Here is a 22,636-nt window from a genome sequence, read left to right on the forward strand (position 1 = left end):
ATTGTATATTCACTATGGAGTAAAGACAGTGACTCAGAGTTGAGTAAGCCTGGGCAGGAGAGAGCCCTTATGTCCTAGGATAGGGGCCAGTCTCTGAGGGTATTATTGACACCACTCATTAATGGTTTTCTTCCTTCAGACTCTAGGCTGGAACATTACAAACTGGACTTGTTTATTGAAGACTTTGGGTCGATACTTTACAGGTTGATTATCCCTAATCCAATATGTTCCAAAATCTGTAACTTTCTCAGTACCAACATGATGCCACAAGTGGAAAATTCCAATCATGAAGCTGTTTTGCTAATAGAATTATTTAAAATATTGTGTAAATTTACATTCAGAATGTGAGTATGAGCCAAATATGAATCTCAAATGATTTTTATGCTGAATTGGCTCCCCCATATGCATACAAATAAAAATACATACACATACATACATACATACATACACACTTCTGATTCCAAGATTTTCAGATAAGTGATTTCTAGATTTCCTATGTAATCCTCAGAATATAACAGTAATTCCCAGACCAGAAGAAGAACTGATGATATTGCTGGAAAGAACATTTCAAGCTGTTCTCTTAGAGGTTTTGGTGGTTCTCATGCCACTCAAGCTGAAGAGACAGACACATGGGCCATTGCTGGGACTGACTAATTCACTTGTTCAGATGCTTCAAACCCACATGGCAGGGAGGAAGGGAATAGTTGATGGTTACTATTAATGATTTGGGTCGCCATGAATGAAACTCTCCTATAGACCCTAGCATATATCAATGTGGAGACTCTTGGAGCCAACTCTTTGCTGTAGTTGGTTGTTTTTACTCTTTTCTCTTTGGGGGCCCACTACCCAGCTCCTAAATACACAGGGAGGCTTATTGTTTGTAAATGCCTGGCCTTAGCTTAGTTTGTTTCTTGCCAGCTTTTCTTAATTTAATTTATCCCATCTACCTCTTACCTCTGAGCTTTTACCTTTCTCTGTTTCTGTATATTTTGTATTTCCTTCTCATTCTGTGTCTGGCTGTGTGACTGGCTGGTTGTCCCCTTCTTTTCTCTTTGATCTTCTCTCCAAGATCTCTCCTCCTATTTATTCTCTCTGCCTGCAAACCCCACTTATTCTTTCTCCTGCCTTGCTATTGGCTGTTCAGCTCTTTATTAGACCAATCAGGTGTTTTAAACAGACAAATGAACACAGCTTCAGAGTTAAACAAATACAAAATAAAAGAATGTAGCACATTTTTACATCATTAAATATTCCACAGCATAAATAAATGTAACCATCTTAGAATAACATTCTACAACACTTTGGAATCATTTTCACAGTCACGAGTTCTAGAGCTCAGAGCCAGTTTCTCAAATGCATTTTGTTAAGTAGAAATTTGACTCAAGCGAATCATGGTTTTATTTCTGTTCTGTCCAACTGTTTCCTCTATGCATGTGGTTTTCCCAAAGGATTTGGAATCAACTTGGACTTCTGCCAGTCTCAATATTTTTTATCCTAATATGGATAAGTAGGAAGATTTAAGATCATGTGTTGGACTACTGCAAAGATTAGACTTGGTGTGTGATTGGAACCTAATAGAAGCTTACCTAATAGAAGGACTAACTCTGAAATATGTCACTTGTGTCAAAATCAAGGTAAAAAGCATTAATTTTTGGAAAATGTTAACTTTTTTCCTGGAACAAGATGGGGGATATTTTAGTGATCCAAAAGACTCTATTGATTTCTTTGATGTTGGAGGGAGATTAGATGAAAGGAGGAAACTGTCACAACTGTCTACATTTAGCAAACTCAATTTGTTAATGCAGTTTAGGATTGCTTCAGGTAGGGTTGGGGAAAGCAAAAATGCATGTGCTCTCTGTTTTCACCCCCAACCCTTACCTGCCACTACAGGATGATCAGAATTGTCCTCCAAAGACCCATTTGTTGAAGGTTAAGTCTCCAGCCTGTGGAACAATTGCAAAGTAATTGAAGCTTAAGGGCGTTAAGTTTCATGAGAGAAAGATAGGTTAGTAGGGGAAGGCTCTTGAAAGAGTACCAAGACCCTGACCCATTCTTGCTCTGTTTGTGCTTCCTAGCTGCTTGAAATAAGCAGATTTACCCCATCACATGCTGCCTACCATAATATTCAGACTCAGCACGGGCCCAGACACAGTGGAGCTAAAGGACCATGGACAGAAACCATGAGCCAAAATAAGACTTTCCCTCTTTAAGTTGTCTCAGGAATTTTCTAACACTGATGCAAAGTTAACTAAAACACACCCACTTCCATGTTCGTGGAGTCTGTCTGTGTGTACACACCACATGTACATGTACATTCACATGTACATATATGAACATCACATCTTCTTTGGCCTCCTTTCAGACCTTCAGTTGGAATGAAGCAAAATAACATTGTAAGAAAGGTCAGAAAATAGTTTAAATTTTTATAATAAAACATGACTTCTGCATTAAGTCATGGAAACTATATTTAATTTTTCTAGTGTACTCTTTCCATTTGTGGTATAGTCATATGGTTTACATTAATAATACCTCATTAGTAGCATCCATACATGTGGCTTGTGTTGGGGCCATAAGACTCTCCTTAAATTGAATATAGGATAAAATGAGACTATGCAACAGAGTTCTGTGGTGAAGACACAGCCCACAGGCACAGGAGGAAGGCTGTATTCACAAAATTCCATGTTTCAAGGCATCTATTCTTCCAAGGTTGTTAGAATATATATATGGAAGTTTAGTCCTTTTTATACACCTTTAATTTCTTTTCATTCTTCCCTTACCTGCTGGAACTCTTCTCATCAAATTCCCCTCCTATGTTCATACCTTAGTTTAATTTCTGGTCCAATGGGTCTAACTAGAGTTTCTTGATCAAACATGGGATGCTGTTTAGGGGAGGAAGTACTACTTATCAGTAGATACAGTACTGGGGCAGGATGGGGCTGAGTGTCCCTTACCTATCCATGCTGAAATGTTGACAGGCTGAATGCTGCACCGATCTTTTATCCTTTATAAATGTTTTAATTTTTTTGAGAATTTCATATACACATAAAATATATTTTAATCTTATTCACCCTTTCTATTCCTTCTCCTAATGTGTCCTATATCTACTCCCCTTTCTGAACTTCATGTTCTCTTTTTATTTTTATAACCTACTGAGTTCAATATTTGCTCCCATATACACTGAAGAGTGGACATGGGACCATCTACTAGCGTATGAAGACCTATAAGAAGACATTCCCTTAAAGGAAATTGACTTCCTTGGCAGCTCTCATCAACAGCTTCTCAGCTCTCCTCCACAACTCCCCAGGTCTCATCAACAGCTCCTCAGTTAGGTGTGGGTGTTCATGAGACCCTTCCCTCCCCCATGCTGGAATATTTACTGATTTGATCATGTTTGGGTTTAAGCTGGCAGCCTCAGATGCTATGAGTTTATGAGTGCATCACTCCTGCCTGAAAAACACTGTTTTACTCTGATTCTTTCAAACCTGTGGTTCTAATTACCTTTCCACACCCTCTTCTGTCATGTTTCCCTAAGCCTTGGGGACTATAATGTAGGAGTTACATTTATGGCTGAGTACTCCACAGACACTTAAGTCTCTACACTTGAACAGGTTGTGAGTTCCTGTGTTAACCTCTCACCACTATACAAAGCAACCTCTCTAATGAGATATGACAGTTGCACTAATCTATAGGTACAGAAATACAAACTTAGTTTGGCACTATATCAGGCTAAAAAATATAGTAGTAGAGGGTTTATCCCTGTAAGTTTCCAATCATTGAGTTTTGGCCAGATACACTGTACCAAGTGGGTATTCTTTCCTATGTATCAGACCTTAAATCCAATTAGAAAGTAGTTGGTTATCTCATAACATTCATGCTACTATACCAACAGGCATATCTTACTAGCTGGCCATTATTGTAATTCAAAGGATTTATAGCTGGGCAAGACTTTTCATCCCAAATAGAAACACTTTTTGGTACTATGAAATTTAGTCAGCAAGGAGGAAACTTCCTACTCAATTTCTTGAAATCCTGTAATCAAAGTATGTGGTGTCTTCAGCAATAGGGTCTTATCAGATTCCGGTAGACAACCAAGAATAATGCTGATAGCCTTTATTTAGGAGGGAGTCTTCAGGACATTCCTGAAGGGAGGCATCTCACACCTGACACTGTGCTTTGTTGTTGTTTTCTTGCTGACCTATGGTTCCTCCTAAGAGCATTACCCTTTATACAGGTAACTCCAATTAAACGTGTGTGTGTGTGTGTGTGTGTGTGTGTGTGTGTGTGTGTGTGTGTGTATAGTAGGTTCCCATACTGCTTTTCAAGTGACCTTAGCTAGTGATCCTTCCTCCCTTGTCATTATTTTTAATTACATGACATGAAATTTGCTGGAAGTATGCCTGTTTCAGTTTTGGTTCTGAGTTAGTGTTCTGCTTCAGCCTACTTTTTATACTCTCCTTTTCTATTCTGTGGCCTTCATGATGCTTCCAGCTATGAAAGTACAGGATATATATTGATTCTAGCAGCATCAAACTCCTAAGGTTGTGGGTAAAGGGGGGGAGTGAGCACCCACTGCTGGGAACCCCTGTGTGCAGGGTTATTAACAGTTGAACAGCCACTTGTAAGTTCTTTGCAGTTCCATTCCTCTCTCCCTCCATAGCTGCCTGACGGAGGTTCTCAGACAAAAATAAGGATTAGTTTGGGAACCCATGTATGCTCTTGCTTTTGCCATTCACTAGTTAGTGTTGTAGCCTTGGGGACTGGAATTAATCCTTCTGAGGTTTGCTTTCTCCTAAGAGAGAAGAGAGAGAGAGAGAGAGAGAGAGAGAGAGAGAGAGAGAGAGAGAGAGAGAGAGAGAGAGAGAGACTGTGATTTACATTTCTGACATCCCAAGAAGGTAAAATAGAACACACAGTTCTCACTTAACCCTTTGTCTTGTCAGAAGAAGTTCATCTCCACCCAACATAAGCAACCTTTGAAGAAGTAGAAAGCTCTTTCTGCTTTCCTGGTCTTTTCCTGTAACCCATAACACTACCAGCCAAGTTCAGATGGTATTAGAATCCCTGAATCTTTGAATTCCCAGCCAATCTGTTCTTTAACCTATTAGCAGTACAGTGGGTGAAATTACTGGATGAGGACACAGTGTGTTCTCTTCTGCCTTTTCACTTCCAAATAGTGATGACCTGTTAAAAAATGAGTCTGAATGGGGGGAGTCCTCAGGAAAATGACCACATACCTCTAAGCACTTCAGCAAAGCAAATTTACTTCCTTAGAAGAGTGCCTTAGCTGCAATTCAATCAGGCAGGCATACCTAGTGAGAGTCCCACTGGGCTTTTATTCCTAATACAAAGGGGTCCTGTCCTCACCCTGGGTGATCAGACCTGAGCCTCACATGCAACATAATCTTATGACAAAACACATTTTTTTAAAAAGCCAAGAACACTTAAAAGCAGAACAATTAATGAGCAAAATGTAACTTTAAGGACAGGATACAATTTTGAACACATCCTTTAATCTTAGGTTATGAGCCTACAGTCCCCTGCTGAGAAGAATAAATCTGAGATAAAGGAGATGCAGGTAGCTACTGATTCTGGAAAAAGGCTAGTTTCCAGCCTGGCCCTAGCTCCTTTCTCAGCTCAACACTAATCTTGGGGGAAACTCAAGTGGAAACCAGTGGAACCTTTTGCTTATTGGGTGAAATCCAGTTGTCTCAAAATGGTTCCTCAACGTGGTACTTACAATTCACATGTGTCCTTTTATCAGTTGTGGTTGCTCAGCATGTCACCTATTTCTGTGGCTGCACAGAAGCCTCTAAATTAAACAAATAGAAGAAATTACCAACCACAGAATTTTTATTTCATGGGCTGCTGGCTAAGATAATTACAGGCAGGTGTGTAGAGTGTGAACTTTATTTATGTGTAAGTCTGTTGTTTATTTCCAGAACTTCGATTTTTGATTGATTGTGCCTAACAGGCATCTGCCTCTTTGTACAGTTTGAATTCTCATTAAAATCACAGACAAGAGCTGCGCATGCTTCCTCTCCTATTGACATCTTACTTCGATGCTGTCTAGATTTGGCATTGAGGTGACCTTGTGAACTAATTGAAATAGTGACTAAAGCACATGTTTTACTTCTCCAGTGTACCAGGTATTGAGATAAGTGATGGAGGGTCAGAAATAAAATGAGTATGATGCTTGTTGGTGAGGACTTCCATAGGCAGAGTGGAGCAGATGTGCAGGCAGAGGCTGAGTGCTATCTGTAAAGGGCCAAGTGCTGTGGCAGGAAGAAGCACAGAAGTATGGGGCCCACATGCCTCATGTGAGGTCCCTTGACTAGCTGCATCAATCTCCCTAGGTATTATTTAAAGAGCAGAAGTCTGGACCTGGAAATCTGTAAGTCAGAATCTATATCTTACAAACTGCCTAGGTAATCCATGTGCCCATTAAAGGTTGAGAAACCATGATTTTGATATTAGTGAGCCCAAAGTCAACATTTATAAGATGATTGCAACTGATGTCTCTAGAAGGTGAGGTCGGCAGTACAGTAACCACTGAGCTGGAGAAGTAGGCATTTACCAAGCCCAGAAGGAAGATAACACCATATCGAAAAAGTAAAGATGATAATGAAGAGCCTTGGACTTCCTGGGAGAATTAAATGAATTTGAGGCAACAGAACAGAGCTAGTTTTATAGTGAGTGATATCCTGAGAAAGGAAAATGAGTAGGTCGTACCTGGTCCTCACTGTGTGTAACCTGTGCTGATGTGAGGAAGTGCCTTTTGGTTGGGGCAGAAGCTCTGCAGCCAGACTGCCTATTGCCCTGCTCTGAGGCTGCAACACTGGTCATGTAAAATGTGCAATATATGAAGCCTTAATTTCCTCTGATGTAAAAATGATGGTCATAGCCACCTGCCCAGAGAGATTGTTGGGAATTCAGAGATTTACATAGAAACCTTGCACATGGTAAACGCTAAACATATGACCAGTTCTATTAGGGATGGCTAGTGGTTACTATGTCATGAACATGTGGGGATCTTTGACTGTGTTCTTCTTTGTGTTTCTTTGCAAAGGGAGTTCCAGTAGTAATAAAGATAAAGGGGAAAAGGTTAAAGATATAAATATGGTTGAGTAAGAAATGAAGCAGACAGTAACCAGTGATAGGTCCATCCTGGCATTCCATTTATGAAAGAAGGGGGCCTTGCAGTCCTGACCACCTGTCTAGAATAAAGAATGAGTGACAATATTTCTAGTAGCGGCTTTTTCCAAACTCCTCCAAAATGTCAGCAGATATTGGACCATTGTGAAAAGGGATCTTAAAAGAGAATGCCAGGTCTGAGTACAGCAGGACAGAGTTGAGAGCTGTGTCACTGGATGGGATGACAAAGGATCCTGAAACTAGCTGCATTTCATTTTTTACTGTGATCATTATGATAGAATGCTGAAAGGACAAGTGCTGAATAATTATATATAACAGCTACAAATGGTGCTGGCTTGGACTAGTATGGTAGAGTTAAAAGTTTAAGAAGGAGAATGGATAGAGGAAATGCAAAGATATAATCACAAAATCTAGTATGAGGTCAGTTGGCACTGGAGATGACAAAGAAGGATTTGGGGTGAATATTTATACCATTTGGTTAAAGATAAGTGCTTTAGGTAGGGAATAATGTATTATCAGTTATGGTGAACTTGAACTATGGGATGGGATAATCCATCAGGGGGACTAGGGGCTTAGTAATTATAATAGTTGACACAACTTGGAATCATCTGCAAAAGGAGTCTCAACAAACAACTGCCTACATTGTGATGACCTGTGGACATGTCTGTGAGGGATTATGGTCTTTGATGTATAAAGACTTAGCACACTGTGAACAGTATTTCTTTCTAGTTAGGGGAATCTGAACTATCTAAAAATGAAAAAAAAAGAGCTCAACACAAACAAGCAAGCAAGTGAATACACATATATTTATTTCTCTTCCCCTAATTATGGATATGGTACGACTAGCTGTTTGAAGTTCCTACCCTGAATTCCCCCACAGTGATGGACTGTAACTTAGTATGCTGTAAGAAATTATGCCACTTTCTCCCCTACATTTTTGTCTTAGTATCTTATCACAGAAACAGAAATGAATCTGGAACAATGAGTTGACTATGTTGGCAATGTAGAAGAGATGATGAGCTGTGGAGTAAGTTTTTTGCTTTGTTTTGGTGGGGGGGATGATAAACATCCACGCATTTTCTGTTTGTTTCAGTTCTGGGAATCAAATATAGTGCATTCTATGCAAACACTTGACCACTGATATATTCTTTTATACTAGGTCTCACTATGTACCTCAGGCTGCCCTTAACTATGTGGGCAACGCTGTCCCTGAACTTGTGATCTTCCTGTCCCAACCTCCTGAGTGTTAGGATTATAGACAAGCACCATGAAAGCAGGCTTCACGGATACTTTCTGATGATCAAATTATGTGATTTTATGAAGAAAGATTATAGCATAAAACTATCGAGACCCTTGAGTGACAGCTCCCTGTCAAACTAGTCTCTGCTGGGTCACTTCGTCTCTTCAATTCTCATATCTATGTTAAGACACTGATTCTTAAACTTGAGTCTACCTACTCGTTTTTTTGTGAATAACCTGATGATGATAACTATTAACTTGAGGTTAATTAAAGAAAACCCAAACTAACTACATATTTGGAGTAGCTGCACAGTTTCAGGGAGCTGGTGTTCTCACCACTGCCTCCATATTTGAAAGATGAGAGCCTGTGGAAATGATGATATTCAGGAGCTAAAAGCTTGAACAGGGTAGATAAAGGACATATATAAAACTTTCCCTTTGCATATGACTGGGGAAGTTCAGCATAGAGTAAAGACTCTATATTAAAGAGGCATTTTGTTATTGATCCTCATATTTCTGTCTTGGTAAAAGCAAATTCCAAGCACCCACATTGGACAAGTCACAACTACCTGTAATTCCAGTTTCATTGAATCCAACACAGTCTATTTTCTCTGGGCACCATACATATGTGTTATACAGACAGATATTCACATAATTAAAATAATAAAAAATTTGAAAACAAGTATCTTTTATTTGAATACAAAGTATGCACTGAGGACAAAGGAATGGGTATCCACAAGCCACACTTCCAAACTCCCATTTAAATATCTCAACATGATAAACACATACTTTCACATCATTTTCTATGTGATAAATTTTATTTCTTTGAACAATTTAGTAATATCTATTTTCCACTGTCTTCATTTTTTACGGTCTTACATGCTCTGTTGTTCATCTTGCATAAAACATAGAGGTAATGCTGATCTATTTTGTAAAATGATACTTATTACATCATGACATGGTGGTAAAATTCCTGGTATGACTTCTCACCATATTTCTTCTGTGTGCTGTCATCACACAAAGTCATGATATTTGCAAACAAGAATGTAAGAGTCAAACAAACCCCACTCTTATTCTAGACACTGTGCTAGGCACCACAGATGCATTATCTTAAGTGTGTTCAAAACTCTGCAACCAGGAGGAGATACTAGAGAGTAGCAGAGATAATCTGTGAGATTTGGTCTCTAACACATCTCTCAGGAGATGCTAATCCCTGATCTTAGCATGATAACATTGGGACCTGAGCCTAGACACTATCCTGAGTCCATGTGGTTTTTAGCTCTGGTCAAGTCCTCAGTCATAATCTGTGAATGAACAAGTGAGAGTACAAGCAGTAGACAACCTACTGACCATAGTTCCTGCAGCTGATTTGGTGTGTATTTTCAAGCCACATTGTTGCAGTTAGCATTGCTTGTGACACACTGTGTTCCTATGTCAGGAGTTAAGAAGAGCCCTGTCTGCTGTTACAGGCCTTGTCAAGTACTGGTGAGCTCCACATTCCTGCATAGTTCATCACAGTGTTCAACAGGAATTCAGTCTTGGTCATTGGTGCTTGTTCCTTGGGTACAGAACTACTTTCTAGCTTAAGAACGGGACCATAGGCTATGGGAGAGAGAACAATGGAAGGAGAGAGAAGGGAAGGACTGAGAATGTGCTGCTTGAGTTTCAATTGAAAGAAAATGTAATTTGATATTTATACATTTGATATTAGATGTACACTTTTAACTTTCTAATGTACATGTGTATGTGTGTGCATATGTGCCTGCATCTGAGTACTTTAATTGTGCATGTATACATGTGTGTATGTGATCTATGTGTATGTGTGTATACTTGGATTGGTATGCATGCAAGTACTCATATATATATACATATATATGAATATATGTGTGTGTTTTCATGAATACATTCATGTGTGTACATGTATTCATGTGTGTACATACTTGAGTACATGATCCCCTCAAATTCACACTAAATTGGGTCTTTGCATGCCCACCTTGACCACAGGATACGTCCAAACCAGGATGAGCTGCTTTCTATGTTGTTCTCTAAGCAACTGTAAGTTTCCACTCCTGTTCTTCAGAACACTACCTTTTGTGAAACCATGAGTGTAATGTGAAAAGCAGACTGCTTTGCTAGAGCAACACACTGAAACCCTAGATACACAGAGAGGAGAACCTTGTTGGACTTCCCTTCTATGTTCCCCACTAAGGTGCCAGGTATCTTAGGTGCCAGGTATATGAGGGAAGGGGTTTAACATGTTGATCTGTTCTGCCACCAACTAAAAGATGAAACCAGTTAGTAAACACCATGGGAACAGAAGAACTGTCATGCTAGGCCTTGCTCCCATCAAGATTATGATTTTTAATAATATGTTGATTGTGTGGCATCTACTTGGTTGGGTTTGATATTGTGACACATAGATAGCTGGAATCCATGAGGATCCTGGAGCCCATAAAATATCTAAGAGTTGTCCCACCTGTGTCAGGAGACTAGGTTCTTTTACACCACATTAATCCATAATAGGAGACTAATGTCAGAGGTACAGCTCCATGTTAGACTCTCTCAGCCTGGAGAACTTCTATATCCACCTAAAGCAACTGTCAAAGGAGAAGATGATCAAGAGAATACAAGAAGTCAATAGACTATTGGCAATAACCAATTACCTCTGCCTTGTTATGTGAGGAGAAACAGCATAGGACATTGCACATTGCCTTAGGGCACTGCATCAAGATTTTCCCACTTATAGCCAAATCCATTTCAAACTTATCATTACAGTAAGAAAAACCAACAAACCAGGAAGCAAGGAACAGGGAATCTACCTTCCTACAAGAGAAACTATTCTTCTACAAAACAGATAACTTTCCTGTAATTCTCCTATTGTTGCTCAAGAGTTATCTTGCAGAATGACATTTGAGATGCAATTTGCAATACTGACTTGATTCAGGGATACATTTTCCCCTTGAGTCCACGTTTCAAGTTGGCATAATACAATGGAGAAATCAGCCGTACCACTTCCCTTTGTCACTCGAGGACTTCCCCTCTTCTTTTAAAATTGTTCATTGTCATTTTCATAGATGGAACTGAATCAAACTGTCATTCCAAAGCGTGTAAGAACTAATAAAGTTTCATTTCAATCTTATTTATCATTATCCACATGATTCTGCTCTTTATTCCTCTTTATGAATAGATTTTTTGAAAAGACACAGAGTCGATGTTAAAATAATTTAAGTTCCATATCAAGACTGCCTCAGGTGTCTCCCTTTAACACACAGCTTGGTACATATATTTCCCTCTTTTACATCAAGTTCCTCTGGGTAGCCATAAGCTGAGGTCCAGATATAAAATTCTTGTCATGTGTTATCTCCATTCTTTTGTCAGTTTGTTCAAGTCCTAATGCACTGTGACAGTTAATCTTCATTGTCAACTTGACAGGAGTTAGAATCACCTAAGAGACACACCTCTGGGCACTTATGAGGGTATTTGCACAAAGGATTAACTTATAGGGAAAGATACACCTTGAATATAAGGCATATTATCTGGGTAACTGATGTAGTTCCGCCTACGTACGTATACGTCTTTACGTCCAGCCGTATACGTCTTTAGTCCTGCCTAAAGTGGGTGTGGTTAGCAGTGTGGTAAACCGCCCTTTTATTACCTCATCTGTATGCGCCTCTAGTAAGTCACATGTTTAATGGCGGCATAGACTTAGTAAGTCACATGTTTAATGGCGGCATCAGACTTCCTCCTACAATTCCCCTTTTAGTCTAAAAAAGGACAACTAACTTGTGTCCATGAACAAAATGTATCAAACATCTATTCTATCTAAACCTAAACTTATCTTAAAGAAACACCCAAATATGAACACCTCCTTCCAATCCCAACTCTAAAATAATGGAAAACTAACACTAACAGGTGTAAACTTATAATATCAATAGTAGGGAGAGGGGGCGTGGAATTCTCAAAACTACTTCCTGCTGAGATGGGACGATGATAATCTCATGGGGACCTGTGAAAAGAAAACGTTAGTATAACAAAATCTGAGTAGATCAGACAGTCTCAGTATGGCAGGAGCTGCTTGATTGAAGTTCCTGACTGAGGTTCTAGTGTTGATTGAAGCTCTTATCTTGAAGCTCTGGTCAGATTGTAGAAGATGTGCTATTTCTGTTCCTTGGTCTGGAGTTGTGTCGAGTGATGTTGTTTCAAGCCAGTTTCAGGATAGTGCTTGTCAGGTGGAGTCAATGATGTGGGGCAATTCAGATGCCTCCAGTCGAATCAGGTGAAGTCAAGGAAGTGGATCCTCATTCTCTTTCGGAAGCAGTTGAAGATTGCTGTCAGGAAATCCCTTGTTCTCTGGAAAACTCGAACATTACTGTTAACAAAGAAATATTTTAACTTTCATATGTAAGCATACAGAAGAGGTGACAATAGGGAAGATGGAAAACCTGGAGGAAATTAGACTGTTCAGAAAAAGAAATCCACAGATAACAGTCCCTCATTTTATGTCTTCTGTCTTATATCAATGGCTCTTTGATATAATACAGAAATTCTGAATTGTATTTAAATAATATGCTTGGGTTTAGAGTAGGAGAGCCAATCCAACTCCAAAGCCAGCTTCAGTTAAATGAATGGGAACTGAGGTATGTGAAGAAATAAAGATAAAAGGGTACTATGAAAAACAATATAGAGAGATTTAGACTTTGATACCACACAGTGAGATACTGTTTGTTGATGGTCCTCAGGGTAGCTATTCATTCTTCTACAGGAATCCATATGTCCAGTATTCCTTGCTGAGTTTACCTGTGAAGACAAAAACAAAGCACTTCTCTTTCCTTTTAGGAGGTCACTTTACCCATTGTGGACTATGAATTTGTAGATGGGCTGTTATCTTCCTCCTCCTGAGATGTTTTCTGTTCTGATCGAATTTTAATTAATTTTGATGGAACCCAAACCTTTTCTTCTCCTGTGGAAACAAAAGCATAACCCCTTCCCCAACGTAACACATATCCTGGTTTCCAGACTGAGGTCATAACATCCTTAAAATACACCGGTTGGTTCAGTTCAGAAGTCTTCTCTGTAGTCCAGTGTCTTTCTGCTGCAGTTTGTCCTTTTTCATCAGCATTAAGAAAATTCAACGTTAGTAAAGCATTGTGTAACCTGTGTCTAGGTGTCTTTGTTTTCCCTGGCTGTTTATGAAGCATCTCTTTTAAGGTTCGGTTAGACCTTTCAATTATTGCTTGTCCTGTGGGATTGTAAGGTATACCAGTTACATGTTTTATATTATAATATTTGAAGAATTGTTCCAATTTACTGGAGACATATGCTGGACCATTGTCAGTTTTTATTGTTTTAGGTATACCCATAACAGCCATTACCTCTAAGAGGTGTGTAATAACAGAGTCAGCTTTTTCAGAGCTGAGGGCAGTAGCCCATTGGAAGCCTGAGAACGTGTCTATAGTATGGTGTACATATTTCAAACTGCCAAATTCTGGGAAGTGAAATACATCCATTTGCAAAAGTTCATTTCTGTGAACACCTTTAGGATTACAACCTGCTGGTAATGGAGTTTGATTGTACAATGAGCAACTGGGACAATTTCTTACTATTTCTTTGGCTTGTTGCCAGGTGATAGAAAAATCCTTCTTTAAACCTTTGCTGTTAACATGGTGTTTCTTATGAAATTCTGAAGCTTCCAACACATTACCTACTAATAAACGATCAATTTCATCATTGCCTTGTGCCAGAGGACCTGGCAGACCTGTATGGGATCTGATGTGTGTTATATATATAGGATGAGTCCTGTTTCTGATGATTTCCTGCAATTGTAAAAACAATGAGGTTAATTCTGTATTATCAGGAACAAATTCTGCAGTCTCAATGTGCAGGACAACTCTTTCTGCATACTGAGAATCCGTGACTATATTGAGAGGCTCTGTAAAGTCTTTAAGTACCATGAGAATGGCATATAACTCTGCCTTTTGTACGGAGTTGTAAGGGCTTTGAACTACTTTACTTATATTTCCTGATTTATACCCTGCCTTACCTGATTTGTTTGCATCCGTGTAGAAGGTAAGAACTCCAGAAATAGGTGTTTGCCTCACGATACGTGGAAGAATCCAAATTGTTTTCTTTATGAATTTGATTCTCTCTGTTTTGGGATAGTTATTACTAATACTTCCCAAAAAGTCACTGCAAGCTATTTGCCAATACTCATTATCCTTCCATAAGGAGGAAATTTCCTCATTCGTTAAAGGTACAATAATTTCAGCTGGGTCTTTCCCAGTCAGTTGACGAAGCCTTAATTTACCTTTTAATATCAAATCAGATATCTTTTCTATATATGTTTTCAATTTTTTATTTTGTTTATGTGGCAGAAATACCCATTCTAGAATGATGTCGTCCCTCTGCATTAATATTCCTGAGGGGTATTCTCTAGATGGTAAAATAACCAGAATACAGTCCAGATTTGGATCCACACGGTCCACATGTGCTTCTAATATTCTCTTTTCTACCCATTCTAATTCTTTTTCAGCCTCAGCTGATAGTACTCGTGGGCTGTTTAGGTCTTTATCTCCTTTTAAAGCCATTTTCAGGTGTTTTAAATCATGCCCTTCTACACCAATAATCGTCTGTAATTGAGAGATTTCTCCTAATAGTTTTTGAAGATCATTAAGAGTCCGGTAACGATCTCTTCTGATCTGTACTTTCTGTGGTCTAATTTTCTGAGCATCTATTTTATAACCTAAATAGTTAATAGAATCTCCTCTTTGTATTTTTTCTGGGGCAATTTGTAATCCCCAGCGAGGCAAAATTTCCTTTACTGCCTCAAACATCTTTTCCAAAGTATCCTTATTTGAATCAGACAATAATATGTCATCCATATAATGATATATTAACGAATGTGGAAATTTTTTACGAATTATTTCTAGAGGTTTATTCACAAAATATTGACACAAAGTTGGACTGTTTAACATACCTTGAGGTAGTACCTTCCACTGGAATCTCTGTACCGGACGGGAATTATTATAGGTAGGTACTGTGAAGGCAAACTTTTCTCTGTCGTTTTCTTGTAACGGTATGGTGAAGAAACAATCTTTTAAGTCTATAACTATAATTGGCCAATCCTTAGGAATTAGAGAAGGTAACGGCATCCCAGGTTGTAGAGACCCCATAGGCTGAATTACCTTGTTGATGGCTCTAAGATCAGTAACCATTCTCCACTTACCAGACTTCTTCTTGACAACAAAAACAGGCGAATTCCACGCACTAGTTGATTCCTCAATGTGTCCAGCATCTAGCTGTTCCTGAACTAACTTCTCCAAAGCCTCTAACTTCTCAGATGTCATAGGCCATTGACCCACCCAGACGGGTTCATCTGTCAGCCATTTTAATGGTAGAGCTTTTGGTTGCTCTGTAGGTTTGGCACTAGCATCTTGCTTCTGCACAGCCTGTACGTTTGGCATCTGTTTTCTGTACTGTCTTACTATATTCTTACTACCACTAAGAGCTTGTCTATAATTCCTAGCTGATACAGGAGGAATTTTAATCTGCGTATTCCATTGCTGGAGTAGATCACGACCCCAGAGGTTTATAGCAATATCTGCAACGTATGGCTTTAACCTTCCTCTCTGTCCTTCTGGCCCAATAAAGTCAATCCATCTAACGCTCTGTTTAACTTCAGATAGGGTTCCAATCCCTAAGAATTGAACATTAACCTCTTTTAAAGCCCAGTTTTGTGGCCAGGACTGCTGATTAAGGATAGTGACGTCACTTCCGGTGTCCAGTAATCCGTAAATCACCCTATTATTTACCTTAACCGGAAGTTTGGGTCTATGATATTGTATAGAAGTTTGCCAAAATATATGTTTTGTATCTCCTCCTGATGTAATTGATTCATCCTCTGGAGCTAATGTATTATCCAGTGCCGTATTATTTACAATGGGCAGTGGATCTTCTAATTGTCCTGGGAGAGGCTGTCCTCCACTGTCACTGGGAATGACCGGATAATCTTCCTCTTCGGGGCTCCATGGAGCCCCGGAAGCCCGTTTCCCTGCTGTAAAGATCTACCTTGTCTGTCTATTGTGGAAAAGCATTCATCAGTCCAATGGCGCCCCTTCCCACACCTCCTGCATAGACCAGGAGGCTTAGGCCTTCTGTTTGATACATTCCTGGTAAAAGCATTATTTCTAGGAATGCGTTGTCTACAGTTCCTACTAAGATGTCCTATTCTACCACAGTTAAAGCATTTTGCATCTTTACGCCTATTTAAATTCTTTGAGATTGCCTTCCCTACCCATGCCTCTATATCATCACAGGTAGGGTATTTGGCATCCTGGTGCCTCCTCAAACCTGTAGAAATAGCTTCACCTACCCAAGCTCCTGTATCCTGACTTTTACATTCCAGGTTCGCTGTATGCAGAACCCATTCCTCCAATGGCGCTGATCTTATTTTTAATGGCCAAATTACCTGCCTGCATTGAGGATTCGCGTTCTCATACGCCAAAGATTCTATAAGAAGACGCCTGGATTCTGGGTTCGCTACCTGTACCTCTACTGCTCTGGATAATCTCTCTAAAAATTCAGTGAACCTTTCCCTTGGGCCCTGTAATACCTTGGTGTAGGGTTGCATTATCTCTCCTGTTTCACAAACCTTATCCAAGGCATTTAAAGCAGCTGTACGGCACAATGGCTAGTGATGTAGTTCCGCCTACGTACGTATACGTCTTTACGTCCAGCCGTATACGTCTTTAGTCCTGCCTAAAGTGGGTGTGGTTAGCGGTGTGGTAAACCGCCCTTTTATTACCTCATCTGTATGCGCCTCTAGTAAGTCACATGTTTAATGGCGGCATAGACTTAGTAAGTCACATGTTTAATGGCGGCATCAGACTTCCTCCTACAGGTAACCAAGTTTCCTAACAAATAAAAAGCAGAGAGTAGAGCATTTGTGTTCATTTCTGTTGTTTTCTGACTGTGGGTACCATGTGAACAACCCACTCACTCTCCTGCTGCCAGTCATAGAATCCCCACCACAGTAAACTGCATCTTCTCAGATATTAGGACAAAATACATTCTTTTCTTTAAGTTGTTTTAATCAGATATTTTGTCACATCAATAAGAAAAATCCGTTATATATACAGTCTCAGGATAGAGTCCACATTACCTCAGAGTCTTGTGTGTTGAGAACACCAGTATGCAAACCCATTTCCAGTTTCTTGGTTGTGCTTTTTCAGCAGGTCAGACCTGTAGGCAGTTGGAGTTCATTGTTGCTGGGCTTACCTCTGGAAAATTCTGTGGAATGTGACTCTGAACTACCCACAGGAGAGAAGAAAAGCATGTCCCCTACGACTTCTCACCCAAGCCATCAAGGAAACCCCTGACACACCACCTCCCTACATTTTGAGGGACTTCATGTATACCCCAAGTGATTCTGAAGCAGGAAGCAAAAGATATAGGGTTCCAGTTTGTCAGTTGCTCCAACTTGGTTCCTTTGCAAACTTTTTCTATGTAGCCAAGGTTGGAGGAAGGGCAAGAAGAAGACATGAGATCATCCATGGGAGAGGTCAAGAGGAAAGGCATAGATGATGCTTCCTGCAGAAAACAACCTCACAGAGAGCAGAAGCTACAAATAAACCCAGGAAAAGTGAAAGGGGATAACACAACTGGAGAGAGCCAGGAGAGAATAGCCAGAAAGTGATGAGACAATAGAGAAACAAGGCAAAGAGGCAGGGAACATGAAGTGCTCTGAGATCAGAACTGAGAGAAGAATCAGAGTGATCCCCAGGGGAGGCAGGAAGGGAAACAGAACTATAAAGAACCTGGTGTCAGAGTGGCTTTATGTCTGCACTGTTGGAAGAGAGAAAAAAATGAAATGATGCCTTCACTCTCAGGAAAAAAATTTCTAACCAATGATTCTATTCTCAGGCAAACTAGCAATAAACACAAGAGAAAAGCTTCACAAGATGCTGTTGTCAAAAGGTGTCTGCCTGCCATCTATCTATTAGATCCAAATGAAATCCAAATGGCCAACTTTGGTGCTTATTACAATACCAAAGCACATGCTGGCCTCCAAGCCCTGGATCCTCTCAGAATCTCAAGTACCAGTTGCACAGTCTATACTGGCATCCTAGCTCTTCTCATCCTGCTCCCTAACCCAAATTTCTCCAACTCATGAGCTTCTCATTCCTATAAAACCCAGGCATTTTGGCCATGTGCTCTTAGTTCTCTTGGGTTTCTCTTGGCCTCTATTGCCCCCTCTCTCCTTTGTCTTCCTTTCTCCTCTTCCTCCTTGACCCCCTTCTTGTGGCCCAATTCAGTCGACTGGTAATGTTTAGTCTATTCCTTTCTCTCCATGCTCTGGACTCTTCCAGATGACTTTGGCTGTGCTCTCCTTCAAATCTACAGTTAAACATGACCATGCCTGGCAGTGGTCATGTTCTCACTTCATGCACTACCTTTTCAGAGAAAGCTGCCAGCAGATGTGATCCACTGACACAAGGGGCTAAATCAAGAAACAGAAGAGGAGCCACAGTATGAGAGAGGCAGTGCAGTCCTATGACGGCAACTATCCCTCAACCCCAGAAAACAAGGAGACAGAAAGAACAGGTGAAAAAGTCTCTAGATTTGATCAATGACTTATACATATAGAGATACTGTACTGACATCATTAATATGTGTAACTAACATTTTAAAACACAAAAGTAGAGTTAGTGTAGTAATCATCACTCTTGCATGATTTCAGGAAACACTTTTTTTTTCTTCAAAAGGTTAGAAAGCAAATGGTCTTTTGTTTTTTTTTTTTTGTTTGGTTTTGGTTTTTGGTTTTATAGATGGTACAGCATCACTGTACTTTCAACTCTGGCATTCAAGGGCAAAACCAGCCTTCAATGTTGTGTATGTGGTAACTCTGCTCTAATAAAGCTCTTTGCTAAGAGGGAAGCAGGAGCGCTTTGACCCACAGGTCATTGCTTGCTAAGTCCTGTTTTAGATAATTGAGTCAAGGTATGATTTATTAGGACCCTTATCAAACAAAAAGCCAGGAAACTTTCAGCTCCATGGAGACACATTTTTCAAATAGCACAAACATAGACAGACAGGCAGATAGATAATTGTACACATTATGTGATCTTAATGCAATCACGTTTATGTAAATGTTGAGTATTCATAATATAAGGGACTTGGAAGGCAGAACTCATGTAGTGATGGTAGAAATAGCATGAAAAATTAAGTCATACCCTGAGAGAGGAATCAGAAAGGTGAAGCCCCAGCATGAAAATAAAGAAGCCATGATCAAACCAGATCCATGTCAGAACTTGTCACCAACAAGGTGTTCAGGGATAGAAGAGTTAGCTCTGGGGAGAGAAGAATGGGGGAATGGCATATGGTTTGAACAGTGTCTTCCTGAGCTCCTCCATGTTTTCTTTCAGGCCTTCTCAGAGCACACCCTCCAGGCTGGATGTAACACTCTAGCTCTATGCCATATACATCCTCAAGATGGAGGGTCGTCATAGGACATGAGGCATAATGACATACATACATGTGCTGAGTACAGGTAGAATTTGGGGCAGGGAGAAAAGAAGAAAAGTCCCTGGACTTGGAGTGGCCCTCTACATTGTCACATCCTAGTATGATAGTCCCCAGGATATTTGACAATGAATTTGTTAAGTCAGAACAACAGTCAGTTCTATCTCATCATTTCTTAATTTGACTTATAAATCTTACTTGTGCAGATTCTTGTCCCAGACAAGCAGTGACCAAGTTCACATGTTACTTCTGTCTTCATTGGTGGGGGCCCAGCCTGCAGCTGCTGAATCAGAAGGAGCAACTAGAAAGAACCCTGAGAAAGCTCTGGGAAAATTTTTTTATAAAGATGCATCCCAGTATCTATATGACCTTGACTTTGCTGTCTAGTTCATTGCTGTGACACTCTCTCTACCCATTGACAGAAATGGGAACCGAGGTAGATTATATCAATAAAACTCCCCAGCCGGGGCCATGAAACATCCCTGAGTCTGAGGATAGATGTGTCAAGTGCCTGATCAAAGGAAGGATGCTTAAGGAAGCCTTGTATAAATTCCAAGGGCACAGGGAGCTGCATCCAGCAAAGCCTAAAAAAGGGTCTGTGTAAACAGAGCTAGATGCATGCCCTTCACGCCTGTGCCCCTCTCTAGCTACAGTTCAGGAGCTAGACCTGTGCCTCTCTCGATGAGCTGGTGGTTTGGGGAAAGCCAGTTTCTGCTAGGGTACAGTAGATTCAGGTGGCTGCTTGTGGAAGGTTTCTCCTCTCAGAGCTGGACACCACTTCTGTTTGTGCCTTCTACTTTCTGTTTAGCTTCCTGCAGTCTCTTTAGTCAGTCACTCTGATTTCAGTAGGAGTTTGGGTAATCTCCATGATAAACTGCTTTACCCAGAACCTCAAAGAACTCATTTACACATCTGGATCTTCTGTTAAGGAACTGGCAAAACCGATGTTCAGTATCACTGGGGAAATTAAAGTGGAGGAATACAAAGTATCTCACACGAATTCCAACAGCCAACCAGGGAGTAAATGGAAGTGAGGACGGTGGGCCCTGTGAACTCTTCATAGCACCTGGCTGGGAGCCAACACTCCTGAACAGCCAGCAGCATTTGTCCCTGTCCTATCTCTGTAAGAGTGTTGACCTAGTTTCCTGTATGATTGCTAGGGACAGAAGTGGTAATAAGAGATCAGAGTTTTACTCAAGTATTTCACAGAACTCAAGAGGGCTGGGGATTCAAACCAAGTCACACAGTCTATGGCATTCAGCAGTATCCCTTTACTAAATTATAAAAGGGACTGTGGCACCTTGTGTTAAGGACACAGAAATTCACAGGTGGAGCTGGTAAACTGCCTCCCACTGTTTGGAACATAGGCCTAACAAGCTGGCTTTTGGCTGCTTTGCCCATTTCCAAGCAAAACCAGAAAAAGATTATGCAACACTAGGCACTCCTGGAAGTGTACTCCTTTTTTTTTAAATAAATTTTCATTTAAATTAAAAACAATCTTATTTTATATACCAACCCCAGTTCCCTCTGCCTCCAGTCCTCACGTGCCTCCCACACACCAACCTCCTCATCCCACCTTCCCCCATCCACTCCCCAGGGAGGGTGTGGACTTCTTTACCCAACCCCCAGTATGAACAGAAGGGAACTGCTTGCCAAGAGTGAAGAGCAGAGAGGAGGCCTCAGTGCAGTCCCATCTACTGCCATGACGAACAACCAGGAACTATGGAGTACTCAAATATAACCAACGTCACTGAGGGGCTGATTCCTAAAAGCTTGCACTACTTTGCAGTTTATAAAACCACTCTTGGGCAGTGACCTGTCCTCTGTCCACTGCACGTCTAGGTGATAGATGTAAACAATGGTGCATTGAGTAGACTCTGCCTTTGTCATTCTTTGAATTTTAGTCCCATTCCTGAAAATTCAGATTCAGTTCCTTTCAGATGACAGAACAACTAACCATGTCCTAGCCATCTGCTGCAGAGCAGGTGTGCTGACTGATAAGTTAGGCAGAATGTGAACCCACAAAGGGTGTTGGAGCATGTGTGTGTGTGTGTGTGTGTGTTTGTCTGTGTGTGTGTTGTGTCTCTTTGTGTTTCTGTGTGTGTGTTGTGTCTCTGTGAGTGTATGTGTGTATGTGTCTGTGTATGTGTGTCTGTGTGTGTTGTGTCTCTGTGTGTGTCTGTGTTGGGTCTCTGTATATGTGTGTATGTGTCTGTGTGTGTGTTGTCCTGACACAGTGCCCTGATCAAAGAGAGAAGGTGTGAAAAATTCATAGAAAGCATGAAGTGTTGGGAAATATTTGTTACCAGGATGAATAGTAATTGTCATGGTGACCTAGTTTTGTCTCTTTCACCATTTGTATCCCATGTCATTGTCATATCCCTTTGGTGAAGCAATCTTCAGTGCAGAGAATTACAACTAGACTGGGAAAGGAGGATTCAAGTGAGAATGCCTGACAGCTGTTATAAGACTTGGAGAATATAAATCTCAGTCCCTAGAGCTCCCATCATTGTGGATAACAGTGTATGCGTCCCAAAGTCTCTGCCTCCTCCTCCTTTACTTCTGTTAGCTCCACGGCAGCTATTCTTTCTCAGGGCAGCTGGCAAGTTTTCCTTTTGCTTTTCTTTTAATTCTTATCTCTTTGTGTGTGTGTGTGTGTCTGTGTGTGTGTGTGTGTGTGTGTCTGTGTCTGTCTATCTGTCTGCCTATGCCTGTCTGCCTAAGTCTG

The 22,636-nt window shown here is 40.4% G+C and overlaps 1 long non-coding RNA gene across 1 annotated transcript in view; it reads left to right on the forward strand.

Moving 5' to 3' along the window:
- Positions 1-20,218, forward strand: part of LOC121140266 — a 28,652-nt gene extending 8,434 nt beyond the window's left edge. The window contains exons 5-6 of the long non-coding RNA XR_005877057.1: positions 18,848-18,990; positions 20,115-20,218. This is a non-coding gene — a long non-coding RNA (uncharacterized LOC121140266). The remainder of the gene's footprint in view (positions 1-18,847; positions 18,991-20,114) is intronic.
- Positions 20,219-22,636: the final 2,418 nt, after the last annotated feature.

The sequence above is a fragment of the Mesocricetus auratus genome, unplaced genomic scaffold, assembly GCF_017639785.1.
Source record: "Mesocricetus auratus isolate SY011 unplaced genomic scaffold, BCM_Maur_2.0 Super-Scaffold_100004, whole genome shotgun sequence".
Taxonomy (NCBI): Eukaryota; Metazoa; Chordata; class Mammalia; order Rodentia; family Cricetidae; genus Mesocricetus; species Mesocricetus auratus.